We start from the raw sequence: 8,023 nt of genomic DNA, 5'->3' as shown, positions 1-8,023 counted from the left end.
TTGGCTTAAGATCTCCCGATTAGCCTGTAACACTCATTTCCATTTCCCACCACATATTCATTTCCTTCTCCACCCTCCTCCTGTCTGTCTTAACTCCCACTTAAAGAATATCAGATTTCTCAGACATTATTAAGTCCATAACAACTCAATATTTTTATCATCTTTGAGTGTGTATGTGTGCTTTACGATTTTATTCCATGTAGTGTCAGACACTGATGTCAAATTTACTGCTTGCTGCCTTGCTCATTCTCTGTCTCCACTTTACTTCCTTTCTTAAAGAGTTGTTATATTAGCTAATAGTCAGTTTCTTGGAACATCTTCCTTGTCTTTCATAAATACTTCTTTTTTTGGACTAGAAATGTCCTCTGCTGTCCCTTTCCAAAGCATGAGCCTACCTTGTCTTACAGTTTTATCCCTCCTAAGTTATTTTGGTTTACACAAGACATGTTTTTGTGTGACTGCTAAAGCCCTAGTTTTGTTTCTTTCCTTCCATGGAAGCACTGTTTCCATTTTCTGGCATTTTATCTCCAGTTTTCCTCATTAAAAATTGGAAAAGAGAAAGCAGTTAATATTACTGCTATATTCTGGCCCTGTGTTAAGCTCTCACTGTTTTCCCTTCGTGACTTGATTGCTGACTGGATCTCCTCCTCTTTGTGTGTTTTAAGGGAATTTTGCTTGGTGTTGTTGAGATCATTGGCAGACTTCTCAAATGATATTTTTACAGTATTTCTTATTTTTAACTTTTGTCCATTCAAGGCCACTCTGCCTATTTTAATTCCAGCTTTATAAAGTATTCATCAACAAACTACCTACATTCCTCCCATGCTTCTGTGGTCTCTTTGCTTTCTTTGCCAGCTCCCAGCATTGTGCGTTCTTTCATGCCACCCATTATGCTTCAACAGCCTCCTAGTAAAAATTACTACATGCAAAAATATCATCTTCAAAAAGATTCTGAAGACCTACAAGGTCCAGAAAGCATACAGTCAATGATTATCTTTGGTGCTCTATAAATTAAAAAAAGCATCTTATACAAAGCATGGACAATGAACTTATAACCTCAGAGTGCATGTCACTGAGTTCCATTCTTAGTGATTCTATTCACACATACTTAGTGATTCTGATGTTATCACAGCTGTTGCCTTTATATCTTTGTGATGGAATGCACCCATATAGTAAGATGAGGCCCTGAGACATAAACCCTTGGTATCAGAGGCCCGGTATGAGGCCTGAGGCCTAAACTGAAGTAATGGTCAAGACATTGCTAGCATAAAGCAAAGTTAGGCTGTGAGCCAGAGGCAGGCCCTGCTCACAGAAGTTGGCAAGAGGAAGGCTGCTAAAAGAACGTGTGCCCGGATGGCAATAGAACAGCCTGGTACGAACACATCCCACAGAGATAACAAGGAACAGGCAGACCCAGCCTAAAGACAGGGTCAAAAGGACAATATGATGGATAGACAATATGAAAGGACAATACGATGAATAGACAATATGATGGATAGACTTGTTTGTTCGAACCAACCTGTACCAGGAGAAAGGCAACACCCTAATGCGTAGAGGGGCTGTACCTCAATGCATTCAATGATGCGTAACCTGTTTGTACCTATGTATAAGAATGCATCCCTGAGTGGACATCTTTGTCTGGCCTAGGGGGCAGTGGCAAATCCCGCCACTGACTGAGCTGGTCCATTGTCAGGGGGCACATATTCGTAGTCTGTCCTGTAGAGTCTGCGGGAAACAATTACTGTGCTTCGTTTGACAATAAACCTGGCCGGGTGCCTTCGTACCTTATTAGCGTCATTGGGTGGTTCACTCGAGATCTGCTATGCCAGCTATCTGAGCAGAGCTGGGACAGCACACAGGGAGAACACACACGCACACAGCTGACTGTTATCATCATTGAACAGAGCAGAGCACCACACCGGTAGCGTCTGACGACACCCGGTATTCACACCCTACATACTATTGTAAGAATCTTTGTACAAAATATGCCTTGTAAGGTATTATTTGAAAACTAATAATTTGCAGGTCAATAATATCATGGTAGAATATAGATAGCAACATTATATGTAAAGTTATGAATTCCCCTGAATGACATTGGTGGTACATGTTCAAATCCATATAGCCCTGATTAGGCAGAACTGGTCAAGCAGGTCTTAAACAAAGGAATGTGTGTTACCTCAATTTATGTATAAGTAGTAAAAAGGATCCTCAGACAGTGAGAGGGGGAAAACAGTAGACAAGAAAAATCTACATTTCAGCAAACAGGTGAGAAGAAAGAGCCTCTTTCACTATTAGCCTCTGTGTTTCCCTCTTTACTGTTTGAATAAACTTTATTTTGAGGGGTAACCTTCAGGAAAATGCATCTCAAAGTAGGACTGAACTATAAAAATGAGGGGCAAAAACACCTGTTTATTTCTCCCTACCCACCTCTCTCTTTTCACCTAAGATGACAAAAGACACAGTTGCTAGACTTTGGGAGAAGATTGTGGCCTGAGAGTTTGGTCATCAGTGTTACTGGAAACATGTGGCAAAGGACTTTGCTTTGAATCAAGTCTAGTTAGTTAAGGTTAGAAAATGTTTTATCTTTATTTTTCTTGTAACCATTTCTGACTTTAATGCCTCATACTTGTATTCACTTAAAATCTCTCTTTTTGTAGTTAAATAAACTTGTTTTATTCTTTAATTGAAACTAATCCAGTGTTGTGAACTGTGTGGGTAACTCCATTTTAGGTGGCAAACTGTTGTATAATGAACCATTTAGAGGGACAAAGGACCTACTATATCTAGGCTGTCCACGAGAGGGCTGGACAGTGCAGAAAAATCTGGGACTGGGAGTGTGTTGGGGTCCCCTTCAAGTAGTAATCAAGGCTTCTGGAAGCCAGAGTGTGGCTGGTGTTTGCTGACAGGCTGCTGGGGTTAGAGCTGCTGGACCAGGGCTATGGCTATACACAGACATGCAGGGTGTGACCACAAAGCCTGTTGGGGGGAGAGGACTCTGTCCTTCTAACGCTGTGCCTCCCCCTGCCACGTTTCCGGCTCACTCAGCCCCTCTCCCCAGCAGCGGAGCCTGTGTGGGGAGCAGCGGGGGCAGGATGGAGCCACTTCTCCTGCTGGGTGAGGGTGGCCGCTCTGGGTCACTGCCTCTGTGCAGCACAGCAGCTGCCTGCAAGAGCCTGGCTGGGGAGGTGGCGTTGGCCCACCCCCTCCGCTCCCTGTCTGGGCCCATGTGTGGGGAAAGGGGGGCTCTGGCTGCGCCTCCCCCCAGTACATTTCCAGCTCGCTTGACCCCTCTCCCCAGCAGCTGGGCCCAGGTGGGGAATAGAGGTGGTGAGCCGCCACCGCCTCCCCAGTTGGGCTCTTGCAGGCAGATGCTGCACTGCACAAAGGCAGCAACCTGGAGTGGCCATCCTCATCTGGCAGGGGAATCGGCTCTGTTGCGCACCCTGCACTCCCTGTGTGGGCCTGGCTGCTGGGGAGAGGGGCTTAGCAAGCTGGAAACATGCCGGGAGGGACGGACGGGGACGGACGGACATGCAGCCTGAGAAAGACAGAGCCCCTCTCCCCCCGGTAGGTAAGTCTGGCAGGGAAAGCGCAGCAACCCCTGGTGCCAGGCAAGGTAGAGAGGTCACTGGGGTAGGCACTGGGAACAAATTCCCTCTGCTCAGTCTGAATTAGGGGCATTGCCCATGCCCCTCCCCCTTGGGGAGCTCAAAGAAACCCAAGTTATTCTTATCTCCATGCAGGAGACCTTCTAAATAGCACTAAAGAAAATGACCCACTGGTATGTAAATCTCTACATATCAAGATGAGATGATCCCTTTGAACAAATGGACCCCAAAGGCTATGGAACCATAACAAACCATCTGCATTACGGATTCTGTCAGCAGAATTAGCAATGCTCCATGAAGTCTCTGTTGTGAGGTGACATGGACAGGATCAGTTTTCAGTCCATCAAGAAGTATTTTGAGGCCTAGTAGTCCCAGAAGGCATCCAGGAAAAAAAAATCAAGCATGTTCTTCCCCATTCTCACTATCTTCTATCAGTCTGTCTCTCTTAGATATATATGTAGTGTTCTTCCATGTTGTCAACTCTCATGATTTTATCATAAATCCCACTGTATTTGGTGTTTTCCTTAAGTCCTCATCTCCTAGATTCATATGATTAAGTGAGAGTTTCAGCTTTTATTTAAGAAACAAAAACAAAAACCTACGTTTCCAAGACCCATGGCTGCAGAGAAAAGTTTGAATACACAAGGAACATAGGCTCAAAAGCTGGAAAACAAATACCACCCCCCAAAAATTATTTTAAAAAAAAAGTATTTTTAAGCCAATCTTATGATCTTGGGGGGTTGACTTGATTTTTGGATGCATGGGATTAGCAAAACTGTTTTTTCACTGTAACATCTAAGCAGTGAGTTAAGACATGAATACCACTTAGTGCATACTAAGCAACACTAGAGGTTGTTATTACTGCCCATCCTTTTTGTTTCTTCAATTTTGATTTAAAAAACCCCCAAACCATTTCCTCCATGCAGTGGGTTCTTTTAAAAACTAACTAACAAGCACAATAATGTAGAAGGAGTTGTGGAAGGAGTAGCTCTAAAAAATGTTTGTTCGGAATACTGAGCATGTCCACCAAAGGTAAAAAGAGATGTCTAAATGTCTTCAAAAGCAAATGCCGTAGGAAAATACTAGGTATTAAATAGAATGAATTTATAACAAATGCCCACATTCATCAGAGTTCAACAACCTCTTATCTCTAAAGATATGCAGAAAAGAAGATGGAAATATCTGGGACATATATTAAGAATAAAGCCAGAGAATCTGCCATGTCAATGGGCAGCTGGAGGAACAGAGTAAAGGTGCTGATCAAAAGAATTCCTCCATCAAACACTACTCAAGGCATGTCTACGCTACACAATTTATTTGCTTGTGCATGTCTACATTTTGCTCCTTGTGTCAGTAGTGTGCATCCTCACCAGGAGCTCCGATTGAACTGTGGGGCAGTTGTGGGACAGCTTCTGAAGCCAGTAACAGTTGGTATAAGCAACACAGTGTTTACACTGTGTCAACCTAACTACATTGACATTGACTCTATGCCTCTCATTGAGGTGGAGTTATTAAGTTGGTGTAGTGGGCGCGTTACATCAGCGGGAGCTAAATTTTAGTGTAGACACTTACATAGTTAGGTCAGTGTAAGATGCCTTGTGTCAATCTAACTCTGTAGTGTAGACCAGGGCTCAGAAAGGGAAAATTTACTTAACAACATAGAGGTCATGCAAAGAGTGGCTCAGCATTGACAGGGATGTCAGAGCTTTGTACATGCCCTAAGCAATGTTTGATGGCACGGGAAGGATTCAAATTCAGTCAAAGATCGGGTCATATAATTCTGCCTCTCCCTGCTTCACTATAGAGCTTCTCTTAGCACTTTTCCCAGTTCCCCTTCTGACAGATAAGGCAATTTCCTGCCTTGGGAGACCTTACTGAATTAAGTTTAAGTATTTTTTGGGTCCATTGTATTAAATGAAAAATTATGTATTATTGTGGGCTGGGATTGCATGTAACCTCAAGTCTCGGGGCAGGGACAAAGGGAGGGAGAGATGTGATGTAAGGCCTGGGAGTGCAAAGGACTAATGTAAATATTAAAAATGTGCTGGACAAGAAGGGACAATAAATGTGAAGTGGATTTCCTGGGGATTCCCTGCAGAGTAGTTAAAAATTACCCAACTCTGGTTATACAAAAACCCAGCCTTTTGAAGCCATGCTCTGAGGAGAGGGTCTTTGTCTGGTGATTACCTGTTACCAAAGGCCAAGATCAAAGGCCTGAGCTGTATAAAGAAATGGCTGCTCTGCCCAGCCTTTGTTCTGGTTCTGAGACAGTTATGAACTGGTGACCACAAGGAAAACCAAGTGTTTTGAAGGATTTTGAAGGACTGACACCTACCAGATCCTGAGGCTGGAGATGGGGTGAGCTCTGGTGAGCTTTTTAGCATGCGGGTCAGTTCTTTTATTGTTCAAATATGTTTTCTCTGTCATTCTTTCACCTTAAGAAGAAATGTGCTTGCTTCTAACTTATAATTGCGGGCAATTACGCTGTTCCTAGCCTCTGGAGAGAAAGCAAAGTGCAGACACTGGCCTGTTTAGGCACACTGGCTTGCTGGGAATATCACAGTGTATGCATGAACTGTGTAGCCTGCAAAAACCCAGTCAGGAGGGAGAGAGAGAGATGTTAGTATCGACCCAAGACAGGCAATGGCTGAGGAGCCTAGATTGGGTGCCCTTGGTGGACCACAAGGAGGGAATACAGACACAGTTACCCTGAACTGTGAGATCACTCCAGCCTGGCTTCCTGCTGCAGATTTTAAGGGACTGTACACATATGCTTCTAGCCTGAACTCCCAGTGAAGTAAATAGGGTTCTGAGCACTTGGCAGCTTATCAGATCAGTACAGAGACAGAGAAATCTAGTAAAGTGAACAGTGTTGAATGAATCATCCTTCCTTGGAAGGTAAATTTCACATAAATCTCACTTACTGAATATTACTCCATGCTGAACATAATCCCACAGACTGATGCAAGACAGTTGTTGCCAACCCACTGGGAAAAAGAATTACTGGGAAATGTTTATAGAAACAGATTCCATTTTTTTTTAAACTTAAATAAATAAACTTGGGCTGAGAATAACACTGTGACACTTGTATCACATAGTTTTGTGACAGATCCATATTAGTTTGTCAATCACTCATATTTAAGACAAAACAGGACATAAAGTCGAGAGAATTATAGGAAAATGCAAGCCATTTCTGTAAGGGCAAAGTGAGCTGGATTCATAAAAATACCTCTAGCCACGACCCTTAACATGCAAAAACATATATAAAAGATTACTCTTGGGGTCAGGGATTGTTTTTTAGAAATAAGATGTAAAAATGAGCAGGGGACCAACTATCGAGTGCGTATACATCTTCAAAAAAATCTGTTCCAAAATACTAGAGGAAAAAGCAGGAACCAAAGTTGTTCTTCCAGAGCAGTGAATATAATTATGAATGGATTTGAGAAACAGTCAGTGGAGTCTTCCCTATCCTTCTTGGCAAATCCATCAAAGGAAATATCTTTATTTAGAAGGTACTGGAGTGGGGGCACAGTTCAAAAGTATCTGAAGACTCCAAAGGCCCCTGAGCTTCTGACCCTTGCATCAAGAAGCCTGTCTACACTGCAATTAGACACCCGCAGCTGGCCCATGCCAGCTGACTCAGACTCACAGGGCTTGGGCTAAGGGGCTCTTTAACTGCGGTGTAGACGTTCAGGGTCAGGCTGGATCCCAGGCTCTAGAACAGAGGTGGGCAAACTCCGGCCCGCGGAACCGTCTTGCCCGGCCCCTGAGCTCCTGGCCGGGCAGCTATCCCCGGCCGCTCAACTGCTGTCCCCCCTCCCCCGCAGCCACGCCGCCACATGGGCAGCGCTCTGGGCGGCAGGGCTGCGCACTCATGCAGGGTGGCGTGGCAGTGTGTCTGGCTCCAGCCGGGAGGTGCGGGTCCAGACATGCTGCTCTGAGCGGCGTGTTAAGGGGGCCGGGGGGTTGGATATGGGGCAGAAAGTCCTGGGGGCACTCAGGGGACAGGGAGCGGGGGGGGGGGGGAGGTTGGTTGGATGGGGCAGAGGTTCGGGGGAGGCAGGGGACAGGGAACAGGGGGGATTGGATGGGGGTGGGGTCCCAGGGGCATTTAGGGGCAGGGGTCCTGGGAGGGAGCGGTCAGGGGACAAGGAGTGTGGGGGGGGGTTGGATGGGTGGAGTGTTCTGAGGGGGGCAGTCAGGGGGTGGAAAGTGGGAGGGGTCGGATAGGGGATGGGGGCCAGGCTGTTTGGGGGGCACAGTCTTCCATACCCGGCCCTCCATACAGTTTCGCACCCTGATGTGGCCCTTGGGCCAAAAAGTTTGCCCACCCCTGCTCTAGAACTCTGCAAGGTAGCAGGATCCCAGAGCTCAGGCTGCAGCCTGAGCCTGAACATCTACACCGCAATTAAACA

The sequence above is a fragment of the Emys orbicularis genome, chromosome 11, assembly GCF_028017835.1.
Source record: "Emys orbicularis isolate rEmyOrb1 chromosome 11, rEmyOrb1.hap1, whole genome shotgun sequence".
Lineage (NCBI taxonomy): Eukaryota > Metazoa > Chordata > Testudines > Emydidae > Emys > Emys orbicularis.
This window is presented reverse-complemented; position numbering follows the sequence as displayed.